The 23,040-nt window shown below is 43.2% G+C and overlaps 1 protein-coding gene across 1 annotated transcript in view; it reads left to right on the top strand.

Moving 5' to 3' along the window:
• The window catches only part of LOC126028684 (leukocyte immunoglobulin-like receptor subfamily A member 6), a 151,770-nt gene that overhangs the window by 70,272 nt on the left and 58,458 nt on the right, over positions 1-23,040 (top strand). The gene's annotated exons all lie outside the window — the stretch shown is intronic.

The raw sequence follows: 23,040 nt of genomic DNA, 5'->3' as shown, positions 1-23,040 counted from the left end.
AACAGACACTTCAGAGGCCAGCCTACAAATACCAGCCTAAAACAGAAACTACAGAAACTACAGAGAGGGACATTAACAGAGACAAGAACGATACCCAAAGAGAGACATGTTGGAGCTGACCGAAGTCACCTGAGTCAGCCCTGTTGACCTCCGTTGCTGCACTGGATTTCGGTGGAACCTTCAAATGTTGGGGATTGGGGCTGACCAATGGTGTGCTCAAGGAAGACTCTAAGGCACTCTCTTATGCAACATCAAAGGGTTTATTATCCAGCATGCTGGGGCAACACAGAAGGCATGCTGGGGCTCAACACAAACTACACAGACTGAGGCAAGGAGCCACCAGAGAGCAGCAGAGGGTGAGAGCCCCAGACCAAGATGCGAGGGCCTTTTATAGACTTTTGTTAACTGTCAACAGAAGTTATTAACCGTTAGGAGTCATTAACCATTGACAGGAGTTAACTGTCAGACAGGAGCAATAGGGGCAAAGGAGAGATTGGAACAAAGTATAAGGGGTGAAAAGAGGGATTTTTGGCTTCCTTAACACTCAGAAGCCCAGGAGTTCCATCTGGATAAAACAGGAAGCTCATCACCCTGGGATACTCAGTTACCACAGGAACAGAGAAACAAAGCCAAGTTCTCTGTTCCCTACATAACAGAAGCACATGTAGGGACTTACAAATGTTACTATCTCAGTCCCACTGGCTGGTCAGAGCACAGTGATTCATTGGAGCTGCTGGTCACAGGTGAGACTCACCTGGCACTCACCTGGCAGCAGAGGAGAGTTATACCCTGAAGATTTGAGGGTAGCCCTGTAACCACTGTCACTTCTTAGGAATCAACAGCAAAAAATTCCTGTCAGCATGGCCAAGGCTTATTGTGACCTCAGGGGAGAATGTGACCTCCAGTGTGGCATATGGTGGAGTTTCAAAAGGCTTTCATCTTGACTCAAGAGTGAGAGCACTAGAACTCCTGGAATCTTGAATCCCAATGACACCCCAGCGGGCAGTGCCAGGTCCTGTTCCAAAGAGCCCCATGATCCCCAGCAGCAGGTGGTCATTCTGGTGTCACAGCCTTTACTCACACACACCCCAGGAATGGTCTCACCCGTGACCTGCTGCAGCTCTTGGTCTCAAATGAGGCTCATCCTGGTCCATTCAAGTGTTGCAACTTCTGAGGGTTCTTGTGTTTGGGCTCAGAGGAGAGGCACATGTAAGCAGGTAAGTGAGCAAGCACAGGTGTCGTGGAATAAAGACACAAGGAGTTGGAGGATGATGTCAGTGGGACAGGGCAGAACATATGGTGGAGGAACAGCATTACCATCCCCTTTCCCTGAAAGGATGTCTAGAAGACCGACACCACTGAGCCTGTGAAAAGGTTTGGAGGACTCTACCCAAGAGACTCTCAGCGCTGGTTAATGAAGAGACCGACACCTCTGTAAAGCAATAGGCAGAGTTCCAGTTTATTCTGACCGGCCAGGGTCCAGTGCCTTGCTGTAACCAGGTTCAGGCAAAAGACCTTGTGGCTTTCTTTGGTAGTCCTTATATACCACAAGGAGGGGAGAGGGGGTAGGGGGACAATTTAACATTTCCTTATAAGGGCATAAAATCTGCTAAGACATTCTGAGGCAGTGGAAGAGTACAAAATATCACGTGATAGTTATACCAGGAAGTTCCCTACAACGAACCATTACAGGAATTTCTACCTTGCCACAGGCAGTTTCCACACATCCACCTTTCAGAAGGGAGCTTCTAATCCTAGAAGCCTCTAGTAGCCTGTGTCCAACTTTTGGTACTTTTGATATTGGGGGGGGGTCCCAGGGGCCAACTCCTGGTATTGTTGCCTTAACACCATAAGCTTTACCTTTCCTATCTGGGCCCTGATGAAAGCTGTGAGTCGATTGATGATGCAGAGCCCCATGGCTACATTGACTAGTAAGGTGACTAAGGGTCCCCACTGATAAGACCCACACTGAGGGGACCCACAAGCCAAAGATTCTGAGGAGATCATGGCCTGTATCAAGCTAAGGCAGGAATCTTTCCTGAGAACCTGAGCTCAGTGGGATGGAGAACACCAGGAAGCAACTAAGACTTTCTGACCTTTCTGACCAGACTTGTCTGGTCAAAGACATGTCTGGTCTCAGAGAGAAACAGCCAACCTGGTAAACAGACCTGCAAGAGACTGAACAAGGCCTGCCTTTGTTCTTATCTCCCGATCCAGAAGCAAAATAAGGCCTATCCCATATTCAGAATTCTGGGTTTGTTGTGTTCCCTCACAGAAAATAATTTCAGGAGAGCTGCAAAAGAAAGGAAAAGTATATATATATATATATATATATATATATATATATATATATATATATATATATATATATATATATATATATATATAAACCGGCAGGCTTTTGCAAAAGCCGGGTCCCCTGTTTGGGACATCAGGCAGGGAAAATCCATGAATCTACGCCTGCCCAGTGGGGCCCAACTGTGAAAAACTGTGAGTGCTACCTGTAAATGTCTGTCTACTGTCCTCTTGCGTGAAACTCTTGGGAGTGGGGCAAAAGAGGCTCCAGCAGAGCACTTAGCTTCGCTTCGCTACATGGCCATGCACTCTTTCTAAGAAAAGAATACCATCGCAACAAGAAGAAAAAAATCACACTAAGAACTGTGCTATATCACAGAAGCAAGCATTTCTCTCCGGACTGTCTTCTCTGTTGCATGCTCAGGCCTAAGATTTGATCCAGTGTGAGGCTTCATCCACAGAGGACTCCCTCCCTTAGAGGCAAGTCAGCCCATCCAGAAAGGGCGGGGCCAGAGGAGTGTGCTGCCTGCATCATATAGACAATGAATACCACCACAAGACTTAGAAAAACCCACAATACAAGTGTGACAATGGGGAAACAACTCAGGCCAGCATCAGACATAGAGAATAAAGATGACAATTCTGATGACCAGATAATGACCAACCAACTAATCAACCTCTCAGATAAGGACTTTAGACTAGCAATATGGAAGATGCTCAAAGAACTCAAAGAAACCATGGATAGAGTTGAACAGAACACTAATAAGAACCAAGAAAATATGAAGACAGAAATCACAAAACTCCAAACTGAAATAACATGTCAACTAACAGGCCTGAAAAAGTCAGTAAACGAAGTGAATGACAAAATGGATAAGCTCTGGGACAGGGTATCAGAAGCTGAGAATAGACTTGGTGCTGTGGAAGATGAGATACATAACAATTCCATACAGCAGGAGAGATTGGAAAAAAAACTTAAAGCAAATGAGCAGACAATGGAAAAATTAGCCAAAGAATGGGAACAGATGAAAATAGAAGACTATGATAAGATCAACAGAAACAACTTAAGAATCATTGGAGTCCCAGAGACCCAGGAAGAAAATTTCCAGGAAGAATCAATGGTCAAGAACATCATTAAAGAGAAACTTCCAGAGCTAAAGAATATATGTGATCAAATCCTGCACGCTCGAAGAGTACCAAGCAAAAGAGATCCCAGGAAAACCACACAAGACACATCCTAGTCACAATGACAAATCCCACAGATAGAGACAGAATTCTGAAAACAGCAAGATCAAAAGGGGAAATTACGTTCAAGCAAGCATCCTTGAGATTTACAGCAGACCTGTCAACCAGAAACACTCAATGCCAGAAAGCAGTGGTGGGATATTGTGACAAGACTGAATGAAATGAATGCTTCACCGAGTATACTATACCCAGCAAAACTCACTTTCTGGTTTGACGGAAGAATACATGGTTTCACAGACAAAAAACAGCTCAGAAACTTTACAGACACAAAACCAGTCTTAAGAGAAAAACTGAAAGACCTAATCTAAGACAAGACTAACCAAAAGACACACCAAATTTCGATATAAAGATGGCATTAAATCCCAGGACAATTCTTTCTCTCAACGTCAATGGACTAAATGCACCAGTCAAGAGACACAGAGTGGCTAAATGGATCAAAAAACTCAATCCAACCTTCGGCTGCCTACAAGAAACGCACCTGAATAGTCAGAACAAACATAGACTCAAAATAAAAGGCTGGAGAAAAATTATCCAAGCAAACAACACCCATAAAAAAGCTGGAGTGGCCATACTAATATCAGATAATGCAAACTTTATACTCAGGAAGGTTGTAAGGGACAAAGATGGACATTTTATATTAATCAAAGGGTATGTAGAGCAGGAAGAAATAACTCTCCTAAACATATATGCACCGAATGAGGAGCCAGCAAAATATTTAATACAACTGTTGACAAATCTGAAAAATAATATCAATAACAACACAATAATTGTGGGGGACCTTAACACGGCTTTGTAAACATTGGATAGGTCAACCAGACTGAAACCCAACAAGAATATACTAGACCTGAACAGAGAAATGGAAGAAAGAGGCCTAGTGAATATATATAGGACAGTCCATCCCCAGAAACCTGGATACACATTCTTCTCCAATGTAAATGGGACATTCTCCAGGATAGACTACATGCTGGCACATAAAACATACCTCCATAATATCAAGAGGATAGAAATTTTGCAGACTACCTTCGCTGACCACAAGGCTCTGAAATTATTTGTGAATTCCAAAGGGACTCAGAAGAAAAACTTTAACACCTGGAAGTTAAACAGCCTCAGACTCAATAACCAGTGGGTCCGAGATAAAATCAAGGAGAAAATCAAAAGGTTCCTGGAAACAAATGACAATAAAGACACAATCTATCAGAACTTATGGGACACAGCAAAAGCAGTACTGAGAGGAAAATTTATAGCTTTGCAAGCACACATCAGGAAGGAAGAAGGAGCTTACCTGAGTAGCTTAATGACACAGCTAATAGAACTAGAAAGTGCTCAACAAAAAGACCCTAAAATAGGAAGACAGAAGGAAATAACAAAGCTGAGAGCAGAAATCAATGAAGTGGAAACCCAAAAAACAATCCGAAAGATCAATGAAAGCAGAAGTTGGTTCTTTGAAAAAATAAACAATATTGATAGACCACTGGCAAACCTAACAAAGAAAGAGAGAGAGAAACTTGATAACTCGTATTAGGAAAGAAAAAGGAGAGATCACTACTGATATGACAGAGATTCAAAGGGTAATCAGAAACTACTTTGAGAAACTCTACGCCACTAAAAATGAGAACCTGGAAGAAATGGATAAATTCTTGGACTCTTATAATCATCCACGGTTGAAGGAAGAGGATGTAGCATATCTAAACACCCCCATCACCATTGATGAAATTAAAACGGTAATCAAATGTCTGCCGAAAAACAAAAGCCCAGGCCCAGATGGATTCACTAATGAATTCTATCAAACTTTCCAAGAGGAATTATTACCAATCCTGGCAAGACTCTTTCATGAAATTGAACAAACGGAAACACTTCCAAATAGCTTTTATAAAGCCAACATCACCTTGATACCTAAACCAGACAGAGATGCTACCAAAAAAGAAAATTACAGACCAATATCGCTGATGAATGCAGATGCAAAGATCCTCAACAAAATCCTGGCAAATAGGATTCAATGCCTCATTAAGAAGATCATCCACTACGATCAAGTAGGTTTCATCCCAGGAATGCAAGGCTGGTTTAACATCCGTAAATCTATCAACATAATACACAACATCAATAACAAGAAAAATAAAAACCACATGATCATATCAATAGATGCAGAGAAAGAATTTGATAAGGTCCAACACCCATTCTTGATCAAAACTCTCAGCAAGAAGGGAATGGAAGGAACCTTTCTCAATATAGTTAAGGCCATCTACCACAAGCCAGTGGCAAATATTATCCTCAATAAAGAAAAACTAAAAGCCTTCCATCTAAATTCTGGCACAAGACAAGGCTGTCCTCTCTCATCACTCCTATTCAACATAGCACTGGAAGTACTTGCTATAGCGATTAGGCAAGAAAAAGATATCAAGGGAATCCAGATAGGAAAGGAAGAAGTCAAGCTCTCACTGTTTGCAGATGACATGATACTCTACTTAGAAAACCCCAAAGACTCTACCAAAAAGCTTCTAGAAACAATAGACTCATATAGCAAGGTGGCAGGCTACAAAATTAACACACAAAAATCAATGGCCTTTCTATACACCAATAGTAATAAGGATGAAATGGACATTAATAAAACAACCCCATTCACAATAGTGCCACACAAACTCAAACATCTTGGAATCAACTTGACTAAAAATGTGAAGGACCTATACAAAGAAAACTATAAAACTCTGCTCCAAAGGGAAGATGGCTGAAAGGAGTTAAGATGCAGGGCTACCTAAGAATGGCTGAATGCTTAAAAGTTTATGATATAGGCCATACATGTGGTGGATAGGGCATGAATAAAGTTGATGCTTCCTGAAAAAAAAATAACTCTGCTCCAAGAAATAAGAGAGGACACGAGGAAATGGAAATGCATACCCTGCTCGTGGATTGGCAGGATTAACATCATCAAAATGGCAATACTGCCCAAGGCATTATACAGATTTAATGCTATCCCTCTAAAGATACCCATGACATTCTTCAAAGAAGTTGATCAGGCACTTTTGAAATTCATTTGGAACAATAAACACCCTCGAATAGCTAAAGCAATCATTGGGAAAAAGAATATGGGAGGAATTACTTTCCCCAACTTTAAACTGTACTACAAAGCAATAGTTATCAAAACAGCATGGTATTGGAATAAGGACAGGCCCTCAGATCAGTGGAATAGGCTTGAATACTCAGAAAATGTTCCCCAGATATACAATCACCTAATTTTTGATAAAGGAGCAGGAAACCCTAAATGGAGCAGGGAAAGCGTCTTAAACAAGTGGTGGTGGCACAATTGGATAGCCGCTTGCAAAAAATTGAACTTAGACCCCCAGCTAACATCATGTACGAAGGTAAAATCCAAATGGATTAAAGACCTCGATATCAGCCCCAAAACCATTAGATATATAGAACAGCACATAGGCAAAACACTCCAGGACATTACAGGCATCTTCAAGGAGGAAACTGCACTCTCCAAGCAAGTGAAAGCAGAGATTAACAGATGGGAATATATTAAGCTAAGAAGCTTCTGCACCTCAAAGGAAATAGTGCCCAGGATACAAGAGCCACCCACTGAGTGGGAGAAACTATTCACCCAATACCCATCAGATAAGGGGCTTATCTCCAAAATATACAAGGCACTGACAGAACTTTACAAGAAAAAAAGCATCTAATCCCATCAAAAAATGGGGAGAAGAAATGAACAGACACTTTGACAAAGAAGAAATACAAATGGCCAAAAGACACATGAAAAAGTGCTCCACATCACTAATCATCAGGGAGATGCAAATCAAAACAACGATGAGATACCACCTCACACCACAGAGAATGGCACACATCACAAAGAATGAGAATAAACAGTGTTGGCGGGGATGTGGAGAGAAAGGAACTCTTATCCACTGCTGGTGAGAATGCCGTCTAGTTCAACCTTTATGGAAAGCAATATGGAAATTCCTCCAAAAACTTGAAATCGAGCTCCCATATGATCCAGCTATACCACTCCTAGGAATATACCCTAGGAACACAAAAAATACAATACAAAAATCCCTTCCTTACACCTATATTCATTGCAGCACTATTTACCATAGCAAGACTCTGGAAACAACCAAGATGCCCTTCAACAGACGAATGGCTAAAGAAACTGTGTTACATATACACAATGTAATATTATGCAGCTGTCAGGAGAGATGTAGTCATGAAATTTTCCTATACATGGATGTACACGGAATCTATTATGCTGAGTGAAATAAGTCAGAGAGAGAGAGAAAAACGCAGAATGGTCTCACTCATCTATGGGTTTTAAGAAAAATGAAAGACATTCTTGCAATAATAATTTTCAGACACAAAAGAGAAAAGAGCTGGAAGTTCCAGCTCACCACAGGAAGCTCACCACAAAGAGTGATGAGTTTAGTTAGAGAAATAACTACATTTTGAACTGTCCTAACAATGAGAATATATGAGGGAAATGGAGAGCCTGTTTAGAGTACAGGCGGGGGTCGGGTGGGGAGGAGGGAGACTTGGGACATTGGTGATGGGAAGTTGCACTGGTGATGGGTGGTGTTCTTTACATGACTGAAACCCAAACACAATCATGTATGTAATCAAGGTGTTTAAATAAATATATATATATATAAATAAAAAAAAAAGAAAGGAAAAGTATGTTTCATTCTGAGGTGCTGAAGTAAAGAAGGGAGAGATGGGAAAGAGAGTGGAGCACATTACACTGAGAGCACATGCTTCCCAAAGGCAAAGAGAGTCCTGCTGTGTCCCTTGGGACTGCTCCTGTGAGTCACAAGTGTCTCGTCAGAGGCCTCTGAAGTGGGGACTGCCCCCTGAAGAACAGGCTCTGTTTCAGGAGAGAAGCTGAGAATCTGAATTCCCGAGACCCCCTTTCCACAAAAGACCAGGCCCATCCTTTCATCACCCTGGGGTGTCCTCTGAGCCTCAGCCTCTCACTCTGGATGGAATCAAAGACCTGTGGGTGCCCCAGGAGAGAGACAGTTTCTCCTTGTGTGAGCCCAGAGTTGGTAGAAAATAAGAGAACCCCTTTGTTGGAGCTTCCATTTCCACTTCATACCCACAACCACGTTTACCTCCCTTGACCTCAGTGCCTGATACCCAGATAGTCTTGTCACTAGGCCCTTCCCTGTGAGGGGACTATGTGTGATGAAAACTGTGACTGGTGGCTCTCTCTGTCCCCACTTTATACCTAGCACCCAGCTCTGAACTCAAACCCAGCCTCTGCTTCCTCAGGGCACAGCCCGTGGCATCAGGAAATAATGACAATGCTTCTCCCTTAAGGGTGAGGCAGTTCTCTGAGGAGAAGATTGGTTGTTTGAGCCTATACTCAGGTGGCCATTGTGACCCCACTGGGACAATCTTCCCAAAAGAGTGTTTGAACTCTGGAGGCAGAAACAAACTTTACATAGTTGGGAGGAGTCGAAAAAACAACACCACAGAACAAAGAGTCTTGGTGAGATGAATCTGTGGTCCTGAGGGCCAGCTCAGTGTCATAAATAGGGAAGGAGTTCATGGGGCCACCAGTGGCATGGGGTCACTGCAAGCACTAATGGGACTAGGAGAGATCTCAGCCCCTGACCCTGCCCAGGTCAGTTTACCTGTCTAAGACTGAAGGGATCCACTTATGCCAACATGACCTGAGCATGAGGATTGTAAAGATTCGGGGGACTCTACCCAAGAGTCTCGGTGCGGGTTAATGAAGAGACCAACACCTCTGTAAAGCTCATAGGCAGAGTTCCAGTTTATTCTGACCAGTCAGGGTCCACTGCCCGTCCAGAAATTCAGAAGAGAGGCAAAAGACCTTGTGGCTTTCTTTGTCAGTCCTTATATACCATGAGAAGGGAGAGGGGATTGGGAATGATTTAACATTTCCTTATAAGGGCATAACATCTGCTAAGACATTCTGAGGCAGTGGAAGAGTACAAGATATCACATTATAGTTATACCAGGAAGTTCCCTACAATGAGCCGTTACAGGAATTTCTATCTTGCCATAGGCAGAGTTTCCACACATCCACCTTTCAGAAGGGTCAAGCTCTTTTCCTGAAACTGTTCCAGCCCTTACAATCCCCACTTCTTCTGTGGGAGCTTCTAATCCTAGAAGCCTCTAGTAGCCTGTGTCCAACTTTTGGTACTTTTGATGTTGGGGGTCCCGGGGCCAACTCCTGGTATTGTTCCTTAACACCATAAGCTTTACCTCTTTACCTGGGCCCTATAAAAGCTGTGAGTCAATTGATGGTGGAGGGCCCCACAGCTACAATGACTAGTAAGGCAACTAAGGGTCCCAGTAAGGGGAGTAGGTAAGGAAGGATACCTCCCCACAGAGCCCATACAGGACTCTCAAGTAGGGCCTTCTTTCTTTTGGCTAAATCTTTTTTATGCTGGCGGATGCGATCTTTCACTATTTCTGATTTGTTGACATAAAAACAGCACTTCTTCTGCAAAGTTACACATAGCCCCCCTCTCTGCTAGTATTAAATTCAAGCCTTTCCTATATTTTTTTTCGGATCACACTCGTTTGATACTCAGGGGTTACTCCTGGCTAAGCGCTCAGAAATTGCCCCTGGCTTGGGGGGACCATATGGGACATGGAGGGATCGAACCGCAGTCCTTCCTTGGCTAGTGCTTGCAAGGCAGACACCTTACCTCTAGCGCCACCTCGCCAGCCCCGCCTTTCCTATTTTGGAGGACTACTTCAGCTAGGGAATTCAGTTGATCTTGTAAATTTTTAATAGACTGATATATCATTTTTACATTGGACATCAGTTGCTGAGACAATTTTTATAGCTCTCCTCCCATACAATCCAGCTATACCACTCCTAGGAATATACCCTAGGAACACAAATATACAATACAAAAACTCCTTCCTTACACCTATATTCATTGCAGCACTATTTACCATAGCAAGACTCTGGAAACAACCAAGATGCCCTTCAACAGACAAATGGCTAAAGAAACTGTGGTACATATACACAATGGAATATTATGCAGCTGTTAGGAGAGATGTAGTCTTGAAATTTTCCTATACATGGATGTACACGGAATCTATTATGCTGAGTGAAATAAGTCAGAGAGAGAGAGAAAAACGCAGAATGGTCTCACTCATCTATGGGTTTTAAGAAAAATGAAAGACACTCTTGCAATAATAATTTTCAGACACAAAAGAGAAAAGAGCTGGAAGTTCCAGCTCACCTCAGGAAGCTCACCACAAAGAGTGATGAGTTTAGTTAGAGAAATAACTATATTTTGAACTGTCCTAATAATGAGAATATATGAGGAAATAAAAAGCTTGTCTAGAGTACAGGTGGGGGTCGGGTGGGGAGGAGGGAGACTTGGGACATTGGTGATGGGAATGTTGCACTGGTGATGGGTGGTGTTCTTTTCATGACTGAAACCCAAACACAGTCATGTATGTAATCAAGGAGTTTAAATAAAATATATAAAAATTTAAAAAATTAAAAAAAATTCAGGGGAATGGAGAGATTCATGCCCCAGAAAATCAAAGATGTAAAATAAAAAAATTTTATAGCTCTCTAAGGTGATTGCTAACCCCGCACTTCCACTAGCCAGGCCCACAACCCCCTTTATCCACAGTCTGGGTAAGAGGGTGTCATTCTTGCTAGTTGCTGTGCAGTCATGGTCACTACTGCAGGAACAGCAGGATTGTCTGCCTTCTGTTCTGGTTCTATGAGCTGATTCAGCTGGATCTTCAGGGTTTTCTTATTCAGGCTATGAATTTTACCACTAAGATAAGGCTTCTGCTTTTTTTTTTCTTTAATCCTGCAACTTAAAGGGTTGTTGGGGTAGAGAGAACAATAGAGCCCTAAACTTCAGTTGCCTTGGGGCCGGGCGGTGGCGCTGGAGGTAAGGTACCTGCCTTGCCTGCGCTAGCCTAGGATGGACCGCGGTTCGATCCCCCGGCGTCCCATATGGTCCCCCAAGAAGCCAGGAGCAACTTCTGAGCGCATAGCCAGGAGTAACCCCTGAGCATCACAGGGTGTGGCCCAAAAACCAAAAAAAAAAAAAAAAAAAAAAAAAAAAAAACTTCAGTTGCCTTTTCTACACTGGGTCAGACAGAGATGAAAAAATTTCATATCTAGTAATAATTTTCTTACTCTTAACATTACCAAGGGAAGCATAATTTTTGCTCCTTTCCTTATACTATCCATCTTTGTTAAATGTTAGGGTTGGCTTATTTTTGCTACCTGCTTCAACCTCTGGGATAGATAGGCATAATGTTATCTTTAATTGTCAACTTGGTTTATTAATTTCTGTGGCCTTTCTTTCCCCCTTATTTCCCTGGTAGCTTCTTCTGATGACCATTTTGCTTCATTTTTCCCTAGATTTTATTATCCTAGAAATTACTAAAGGGAACGTGGTCGAAGATCAATTTTCTGTAGCTACTTTAGGCTGGCAAGGGACTGTAGTTTTAATTTTTAGATAGGGTGAAATCTCTTTTTTTTTTTGGTTTTTGGGTCACACCCGGCAGTGCTCAAGGGTTACTCCTGGCTGTCTGCTCAGAAATAGCTCCTGGCAGGCACAGGGGACCACATGGGACACCGGGATTCGAACCAACCACCTTTGGTCCTGGATCGGCTGCTTGCAAGGCAAACACCGCTGTGCTATCTCTCCGGGCCCTCATATTTTTCTTAATGAGCAGTTAACTGGTTTACTTTTGCAGTCTTAACACCTGAAAAGGATTAGACTAATTAGATAGGGGAATATTACTTAACCCAATCAGGCCCTGGAGCAGTAAATGGAACAACTTGAATGGCACAGCTGTCCTTATTGTCTATAATGATAGCACAAATTAAGCACCAGTAATTAAAGCATCATAATATTATTAATAAACACAGATTTGAGTTACTTTAGTCAGACTAATGCTTGCATTTGCAATTTATGATCCGCTCTAGTACAACTAGTAAGAACATTTTTACATAAGTTACTTCAAAGAAGTGGGTTTTAAGTTAGGCCCACTAGAATTTTAATTAGCTACAAAAATAGTTTTTCTCTTCACCTTTACCTTGTATCTTGCCAGATATTTGAATAACTTTTGGCTTTTTTTTTCTTTGCACAATATACAGCATTGTTGGAGAAATCTTCATCTGGGACAACAGAGTTTTTCTGAGGATAGGTTGTAGACACAGCAGGTTTATTATGTTGGCTGATGAGTTGGTCAGTTCAGCATGATGATGTTGCAGATGGCCGTGAGCATCTCATTCTCTGTAGGAATTTTCAGAGGTGGCCTGTCTGTTCCACTCCCCTTCAGGTTTGGAAGAAACTGACCTTAAATCCTCTTTTTTTCTTTTCTTGACACTGAGGGTAGAAGATGAGAGCAAGGCCCACAGGCTGTGGACAGTTAGTGCAGATTCAGAAACTTCTAGAAAAATTTTCAATTTCCTTACTCAGGCCATTCATCTTGGTGTCTTCCCGGTCTTCACAGCCAAATGCTTAAGGGTGCCTGCTTGTCACACCACCTCAACTCCAATTATTCCTCTGAAAGAGAGCTTTGGGGTCCCCTCACTAATTTTAAGATATCCTGTCTGCATGGGGATTACTCCTCATGCAGAGAGGAAAGCCATCTGCTTGTATCTTGTGCAAAGCAACATGATGCCGTGACATAAAATGGTACTGAAAGGTTCTAGGAAAAGAGAAAAGGCAAATATTACTTAAATTTGCACAGAAAATTCTAGAATCTTTTTATAACAAAATATTTTATATTTTTAAATTCTTTAAACCATGACCATATTTAAAAAGCCTCTTGTGAAACAAATATTAATGTTCTTGGTTGCAAATAATGAAAATTGTAAAATAACATTTTAATTACACTTAATTTAACATATAGAAAATAGAAGTTTACTTAGTCTTCTGGCCTCGGTTTATAGGCAGAAGGCACCAGCAATTCTTGTTACACAAATTAATTCTGAATACCAGAAAGAATGCTCACTACTTCTGGCATATTTAGACTTTTAAAGAATTTATAAATAACAATCACGGGGGCCGGGCGGTGGCGCTAAAGGTAAGGTGCCTGCCTTGCCTGCGCTAGCCTTGGACGGACCGCGTTTCGATCCCCCGGTGTCCCATATGGTCCCCCAAGCCAGGAGCAACTTCTGAGCACATAGCCAGGAGTAACCCCTGAGCATTACCGGGTGTGGCCCAAAAATAAAAAAAATTAAAAAAAATCACAAACTTTCAAAAACTTTTAAACTGAACCTCAATGATTCTTTTAAATTTTTTGACTATTTCCCTTAAAACTAGCTTTTATTTTTTAGATGTTTATAAGATTTCTTATTACCCCATTTTCACCCAATAACATGAGAACACTATAACATATTTTAAAACATTTAAACTCTTTTTAATGCAACACATTAACTAATTTAACCAAGGTTTAATCATTTAGTTTGATTCTCGGTTCCTTTTGCACATCCTTAAACTTTCTTCATTCAGCCACTACTGATCAGCACGGGAGCTTTGACCTGCTTCGTTTCCTAACTGGGCCGGTTTGCCCCTCCTTAGGGAACCTGGTGGTCCCCCACTCCCGGGGGGTTACCATATTGATGCCGAACTTAGTGCGGACACCCAATTGGAATAGCGCACTGCAGCCCAGAACTCCTGGACTTAAGCAATTAAATCTCCGGCCTCAGCCTTCCGCGTAGCTGGGACTACAGGTGCGCACCACCACACCCGGCGGTGCTTGAGACCATGCTGGAATTTGAGCTACATTTCTTTTGCATGCAAGGCAAATGCCCTACCTTTATGCTATTTTTCTGGCTTCTTTTCTTTTTAACTTCTTCACTCATCCTCTGGGAGCTGTCTTGCTGCTAAAAACCACCACATGCACCCAACTCAGAACTAGCCTTTCCATAAGGACCAGCTTTCCAAATTTACAGCCTAGAACCCAATATTAGGGCTCTAGGAACAGAGCTTTAAATTGTCTGCTGCCAATTTGGAACCACTTTGCTAAATATTTTGCACCTAGCGGGACCAAATTATTCTTATGGCAGTTATTAAAAATATTTAACACAGTTATTTTTTTCAGATATTTACAACCTAGTACCATTAAGATTTTTACATTAAAGCTATTTTAAGACCAACTGTTAAATTTGGTGAGATAAGCTTGAAATAGAATTGAGTTGCTTTAACAATAACATGCATTTCACAAAATAAACAATACTATTTAAAAAAAAAAAAAAAGGCCAACCACAATAACTTTCAACATTTTCCACCCAATTGTTCATCTTAAGAAACTTCTAAGTCAGGGGCCGGAGAGATGGCATGGAGGTAAGGCGTTTACCTTTCATGCAGAAGGTCATCGGTTCGAATCCCGGCGTCCCATATGGTCCCCCGTGCCTGCCAGGAGCAGTTTCTGAGCACAGAGCCAGGAAAAACCCTTGAGCACTGCCGGGTGTGACCCAAAAAAAAAAAAAAAAAACACAAAAAAAAAAAAAAGAAAGAAACTTCTAAGTCAGAGAAATTTAAATGCTCAATTTTTTTCTTTTTGACTCCCAGCCTTTAACTAAATAAAAACTTTCTCCCTTAGCTCCAGTCTTTTCTTTGATATGTAAAGGACCCACTGGAATTACTCTGTCTACAACCACACACCCCCAGCCAGATGAGTCTGAAAAGATAATAACTAACCCTGCCTTGAGGGCTGGGTGGATTTCTTTTTTTTTTTTTTTTTTTTTTTTTAGATAAACTCTCATCTCTCCAGGATGCGGAGTTAAAAAGAAGGCACCTTTTTTTTCCTTTTCAGCCAAAAAAGCGGCCAGTTAGCCTTTGCTCCTTTCTCTAGTCACATGTTCATCTTTTTCTGGCCTTAACTAACACATGGCAGGAAAACTGGGTGATTGCAAAGTCCAGAAATTCTCTAGGGAAAATTTATCCCTGATGACCATTGAGAAATCTGGGGCTACTTAGAAAAGTTGTAAGGAACAAACATGGACATTTTGTATTAATCAAGGGATAAGTACAGCAGAAAGAAATTACTCTCCTAAACATACATGCACCTAATGAGGGGCCAGCAAAATATTTAATACAATTGTTGACAAATCTGAAAAATAATATCAATAACAACACAATAATTGTGGGAGACCTCAACACAGCATTGTCAACACTTGACAGGTCAACCAGACTAAAACCCAACAAGAATATACTAGACCTGAACAGAGAAATGGAAGAAAGAGGCCTAGTAGATATATACAGGACACTCCACCCCCAGAAGCCTGGACACACATTCTTCTCTAATGTACATGGGACATTCTCCAGGATAGACTACATGCTAGCACATAAAACATACCTCCATAATATCAAGAGGATAGAAATTTTGCAGGCTAACTTCGCTGACCACAAGGCCCTGAAATTATATGTGAACTACAAAGGGACACAGAAGAAGAACTTTAATACCTGGAAGTTAGACAGCCTAATACTAAATAACCAGTGGGGCCGAGATAAAATCAAAAAGGAAATCAAAACCTTCCTGAAAACAAATGACAATGGAGACACAAACTATCAGAACCTATTGGACACAGCAAAAGCAGTACTGAGAGGAAAATTTATAGCTTTGCAAGCACACATCAGGAAAGAAAAAGAGGCATACCTGAATAGCTGAATGACACAGCTCATATAATTAGAAAGTACTCAACAAAAGGACCCAAAAATAGGGAGACAGAAGGAAATAACAAAGCTGAGAGCAGAAATCAATGAAGTGGAAACCAAAAAACAATCCAAAAGATCAACAAAAGCAGAAGTTGGTTCTTTGAAAAAAATTAACAAGATTGATAGACCACTGGCAAAACTGACAAAGAAAGAGAGAGAAACTTGATAACTCATATTAGGAATTAAAAAGGAGAGATCACTAGTGATATGATAGAGATTCAAAGGGTAATCAGAAGCTACTTTGAGAAACTCTATGCCACTAAAAATGAAAACCTGGAAGAAATGGAGAAATCTGGGGTTTACGATCTCCAACACCCTCTGCCATGTCCCTAGAATAACAAAGCTGGTGTAATACACAATTTTTGGCCTAAGGAGAGGTAGCATTTTTTCTAGAGTTTCCCTCCATGTTTAAATCAAAGAAAACATGGAACACAGAACCACAGACCCCAAAAAAAAAGAAAAAAAAACAAACAGACTGCCAATGGTGCCACACTGGAACATTTCCAACGAATGCATTTCTTAACACTTTAGCTTTTAGAATCAAGTCACGATGGAATGACCCCTAGCTGGCCATCCAACTTAAAAGTGGGCCACTCTGCTGCACAGGTGGTCTGCTACTTTCCTTTCTTGGCCAGGAAGGAAAGTTCCTGGGGTTTTACTTTCAGACCAATGAGTGATTTTGCACTCTGCTCCTGACCTCGGACAAATGGTCCAGAGTAAGGGATAGAGGGGTTGCCTGTTGTTGACCCATAACGATTCAACAAAAATTAAAGACAACAATAAGCAAGAAACCAAAATCGGACCCAACCCTTTACACTGTCCACACTCAGGTGATGAGAATGCCTTCCCACCACCTATTATGCACCTGGGGTTGCCTCCAGGGCCCTGACCTATAGCACCAGAGCCCGTTGGCTCTTTACTACTTGGAACCTCATCAAGTAGGGACCTCAAACCCTTGGTCACTAATCACACTCCAACCAAACATAGAAACACAATGAAAGATTCAGAACCTTAAAACCAGGGGAGAGATCAACAGCAAGAGAGACCAAGAGAAGGAGGAAACTGGAACATACCAGGTGCAGTCGGTTCACTAACCCACAGAGACGGATCAAAAGAGCATCCTGGCTGGCTCACCAAATGAAAAGGTTCGGAGGACTCTACCCAAGAGTCTCAGCATGGGTTAATGAAGAGACTGACACCTCTGTAAAGCACATAGGCAGTTCCAGTTTATTCTGACCAGTCAGGGTCCAGTGCCTTGCTGTAACCAGGTTCAGGCAAAAGACCTTGTGGCTTTCTTTGTTAGTTTTTATATACCATAAGGAGGAGAGAGGGGGTAGGGGACGATTTAACATTTTCTTATAAGGGCATAACATCTGCTAAGACATTCTGAGGCAGCGGAAAAGTACAAGATATCACATGATAGTTATACCAAGAATATAATGAGCCATTATGGGAATTTTCACCTTGCCCAGCCTTTCAGAAAGGTTAAGCTCTTTTTCTGGAACTGTGTTCCAGCCTTTACACCTGCAGGAACTGATCATGAGCCAGGACAAACACTGACCCTGCAGTGTTGCTCTGAGATCAGCTATCATACCTACAATCTGGCCAAGGGAGGGGGCCAGGATCTCCTCAGGCACAGTGCTTCCCTGGCTCATTGGACTTAGAAACAACTGAACTCGAGAGGGTGAAGCATGGAAATGTATAGAAACCGAGCCCAGAAATCTCAGCTCTGCATGTTCCTGGCATCTCCGCAGTTTCTCTCACACTGGGACCTTCTGCAATGTGAAACTCTTCATTGGGGCTCCACAAAAGCTCACCTGAAACTATGTTCCCATGGACTGAGACAGAGGGCAGTAAGGTGGAGCATGGGGCACTCAGGGATGCACAGAGTAAAGTGTCTCCTGAGATTAGACACAGTGACTGGGGAGGAAAGAACGGGTTGTGGGGAGGACTTTAAGTTCTATTTCTCACACCACATAAGGGAAGGAGTGACCCAAGCAGAGACAGGAGGAAGCCCTGATCGCAGACACATGTGGTCCCAACTCCCAAAATACAATTATTAGTTTTGTCAGAGAAAGATACAAATTTACTCTATCCACTGACCATAAATTGGAATCATAACCGGGCCCCAAATCTACCCCAAAAATAAACCCAGAGTTTATCACCTGATCTCTGACCCTTCTAAAATGATGCAATGTTCTATCTCCTGACTATTGTCTTTGGAGGTCATTCCCAGAGAGAACAGACAACACAGAAGTGCTCTTGGCTTTATCACTCTTCCTCTCCAACTCTTTCTCCATCTCTTTTTCTGTCCTTTTTAGTTCTGGCACAACTGGCTGTACTGAAGGTTTACTCCCAGTAGTGCTTGGGGATCATATGTGGTGCTAGGAATTGAACTGAGGGTAGGTTGACCTCCACACAGGGGACCCAGTAGGGAAGAGGCTCCCTGATATGGCAATAAGAGAAGGGGGCCCTGGGAATCTTGGGCATCCTAAAACTATCACCCCTTAAACCTTCTGTTGCTGCCACCCAGGACCACAGTGTGGAGAATCTCATCAGGTTGGGCATTGCTGACTTTATCCTGCTGTTCCTTTGGATTCTGCTATCGGAGGCTTGGCTCAGTCAGAGGAGATGCTGAGCTAGAACAGCTGCGGGGGGGGGGGGGAACAGAGGGACAGTGCACTCTCCTGTGGAAGGACCAGACCCTCTTTTTGCTGTTATTTTAATAATTATTTATTTATTTTAACACCATAGTTACAAACATTTTTGAATTGGGTTTCAGCCATAGAATTCACTTTGCTTCACCAGTGCAACTTTCTGTCACCAATGTCCTCACTTTCATTCTCCCATAACCCCTTTGTGATCTGAAAGAGAAAATCTCATAGCCCCACATGCCAGAAATATCTCATTTTAGTTTCCCTTTTGTTGTGGGACATGAAGACACTTTCTCAAGTCCCACAAAGAGGAAATATACTCTGGTTGCTAAACTTTCTCATTGCTTAGGACAGTGAGACCCACAATGAGTTTACAGGGGAGACATAGACCCACACAAGCTCATATGCCCTGTGTCTCCTATGCACAAGATGGCTTTTATGAGCCTCTGCCTGGGCCTTTTTTCTCCTTCAGGAGATACACATGATGCCAGTGAATAAGCCCACTTGGTCTTGGTCTTCAAGAGAACAACTGAGGTTCTCTCCCATGTTGGTATTTTCCTCTTCATGGTCAGCTCCAATTGGATCCTTCACTGGCCTTCAAATGTCAAGGCTTAAGGATTAATTCTCTATCCTTGCACCTGAGAACCTGCTGGTTCTTTCTACTCATTCATCCAGCCCAACCACATCCTCCTCCTGCCTTCTTCCAGGAACTCATGTGAACACAGGCCTCCTCCCCTGTTCTCTCTGGATCCCAATGTTTCCAGCCCTTTTATATACTCAACGAATTATCCTCAACATTCTAATTTTATAAATGGTTCCTCAACTATATCTTTTTTTTTTGGGCCACACCCGTTTGACGCTCAGGGGTTACTCCTGGCTATGTGCTCAGAAATCGCCCCTGGCTTGGGGGGACCATATGGGACGCCGGGGATCGAACCACGGTCCTTCCTTGGCTAGCGCTTGCAAGGCAGACACCTTACCTCCAGCACCACCTACCCGGCCCCATCAACTATATCTTACAGAAAGACTCTGAGCACATTATTTTCTGTTGTTACAGATGACAAATTTTATTTGATTACCTCTATGTTTTGTGAAAATCTAGATTGTGTGAAATACTTTATTTTTATATTATTTCCTAAGTGTGGTTTGAAGAATTGGGTCTCCTTTGCCTTTTACAGAAATTTACCACACCTGAAGTCCAATGGTGTTCCCATGTTCCTGATGTTCTTCTAGCTTGGACGTAAATGTGAGGGAATCTAATTTAGTTTGAGGGATCCTGAGGGATCTTGAGGTAGTGTAAAAAATCTGAGGAGCTTTAGGGTGCTTGAGTGAGTCTGAGAGAAATGCAGGGAGTCTGAACTTGTAGGAGCCAGAAAAAATCTCAGGGAGCCTGAGGGACCCTGAGGTTTCTAGTCTACAATGGCCACATTCCAGTTCCTCCATCAAGGCCTCTCCCATTGTCACACACACACACACACACACACACACACACCATTGCCCTTCCCCAGGTTTCCCAACCTCAATGACCATGAGCATCTCCTGATATTGAAACATATGAGCCTTCACTGGGATGGGCCACAGGATCCTCATGGTCAGTTCACTCTGGAATAAAGTAGATCCAACCTGATACCCTCAGTCTTGGACATAATAGACTGACATGGGAAGATTCAGGGGCTGGGATCTCCTGGGGTATCCCCAATGCTGGCAGTGACTTCTTGTCATGGCAACCTGATGACCTCATTCCCTGTTGCTGCAACTGAATGGACCTCAGCACCTGAGACTCATCTCACCAATGCTCTGCACTGAGTTGTGGTTGTGAGGCTACTCCTGAATCTGCAAAGCTTGTTTCTGCATCCCGAGTCCAAGCATGTTCACCAGAAAGTCCACCCTAGACTGACTCAGGCCTTTTGAGTTCTTTGCCTTCATCACAGAAAAGAATTTCAGGAGAGATGAGTAGAGAAGAAAACAGAGGTAGTATTCTGAGGATGAGAAAAGACAGACGACCATGTTCAGGCTTGTCCAAAGGGGGGAGAAAGCCCCAGTACATTCAAACTAAAGCAGGAAAGTTTTACTTCAGGAGGGGACATCTGGAAGCACATGTGTGCTTCTGTGTGGATCTGGAACATATGTGTGTGCTGCATTTTTGTTCCAAGTTGACTTTACAGAGATGCTCTCCCACCCCACTCCCACTGCCCAACATGGACCTTCTACCAAACAGGATCCTACTGTTAATGTGGCCAGTTTTGAAGATGATGGTCTTCTCTGAGCCTCCTTTCCTGGAATTTGTTCCTGGAGCAGCCTCCATGGGGGTCCATGTGAGCCTCAACAGTGATAGGGTCCTTCTTCACATCCCATCTCTAGGCTGTACTACACCTCAAGAACTTCCATGCCTTGGGGGCTCCCTTTCCTACATAGCACCTGGCCTCAAAATAGGACAGAAGCCTATCAAAAAGCAGCCCCTTATTCAATCTCTGGCACTTGGGTGTTTTTGTGAGTGGACCAAAGTCAGTTCTTGACAGGCTGCAGGAGTAGGTAATGAGAATTAATAGATATCATGGCCAAGAAAATACTGACCAGAGGGTGAAGTTTCAGGGGACTCTGGCTATTTATGTAGGAGACCAGGTACAGCCCCAGCACCACATTGGGAAGCCCAAGACTGCAGTCATGACCATACAGCCAGGAGTCATCCCTAACCACTGCAATGTTAGCAAGGAAAACATATAGGCACACATGAGTGAATATACATCCGCACAGTTTGGTATTTTTTAATTCAGCCTGTGTTCTATCTTTACTCCTAATGCTTAGATACTGAAGTTCAATATTACTCACCCTCCTGCTAAATCCCTCCCTGAAATGGAAAAAGACAATCAGGACTTGGGGGACCTTTGTCAGGACTTGAAGGACCTTCCTTGGGACTGTCCTGCTAGAAGCCTCTGCTCCCACAGACTTTCTGGAGACACCACGGTCTTGGCTAGTGGGGGGGCCTCTGACCCCCATTCCCAGAGTCCATATCTGTCTCTCACAGGGCAGGGTTCCCTCATGTGTGAGACCCTGAGGATGGTAGGGCTAGGGATAAGCTCAGGACAAGATACTTTTGTCCACCAGACACATAAAGACAAGGTGCTAGTTCCATTACGGTCCCCATGTTGCACCACCTCCTGGAGGCCAGGGTGGGGGTCCCAAAATGGAATCTTGAGCCACGTTCTATAACCCAACTTAGCCCCTACTGGGGAGTCTGAATTTTAGGTCTTGCATTTCAAGGGAGCACAAGCTTCATGTTGGTCCCACGGTAAGTGATGTTGGTCAATGACAGGGGGAAGGTCACTGCAGGTGAGTCAAACCCGTTTCCTTCCTGTGCACAACCAACTCCAGCCCCTGCTCAGGAAATACCCAATTCTGCACAGTCACCCCACAGTGAAGAGGGAGACCAAGACACCAGAATCCTGGGGGGAAACTGAGGCTCAGAGAGTGACACAACTGCTCATTCCTGCAGTGGGATCCACAGGGACATGTAAATCACCGTCCCTGCCTGCTTAAGGTCCACACATGCAGCAGGACCCATGACAAGACTGGGATACAGTCTTGTGGGTGGGGGTGCAGGGAGGTATGAAGGAGGAAAAGGAAGTGGTGGTAAAGGGGTGTCCTCTGGGATTTCTGCCCCACAACGAGGTACACATAATGGTACCCATTTTCTCAATAGTGCCTGATGCTATTGGAGACCCCATCTAATGTGAGACTCCAGAGAGCTAATGTCAAGGAGGGGAATACAATGGGGTGTGGGGAAGGAGAGGTCTATGTTCTCTCCGAAAGGAGCAGCTGGGGAAGTCACTTCTCAGCTGCTCCCCTGAAACAGAGTTTCGTTCCACAGAGGCAGTTCCCATTCCCAAGGCTCTGACGTGACACTCTGTGACCAACAGAACCAGCCAGGAACACACCCTGTGTCTGTACTGTGGACACCAAGTCCCACTAGGGCATTGCTGGGACAAGAGGACACGCCATGAACCCCTCATGACCCTGCTCTGTCTTGGTGAGCCTCAGGGAGGACTTGGGACTCAGGGAGCACAGTGAGAAGGTTCCCTCGGGACTCAGGATGGACTATCACAGGATCTCTCCCTCCAGGGCTGAGTATAGGCACCAGGAAACCAGTGCAGAAAGGTGAGTGTGACCCCAGA

The sequence above is a fragment of the Suncus etruscus genome, chromosome 14 (assembly GCF_024139225.1).
Source record: "Suncus etruscus isolate mSunEtr1 chromosome 14, mSunEtr1.pri.cur, whole genome shotgun sequence".
In the NCBI taxonomy this organism is placed as follows: domain Eukaryota; kingdom Metazoa; phylum Chordata; class Mammalia; order Eulipotyphla; family Soricidae; genus Suncus; species Suncus etruscus.
The sequence above is the reverse complement of the archived record's forward strand: the minus strand, read 5'-3'. Positions and strand labels throughout refer to the sequence as shown.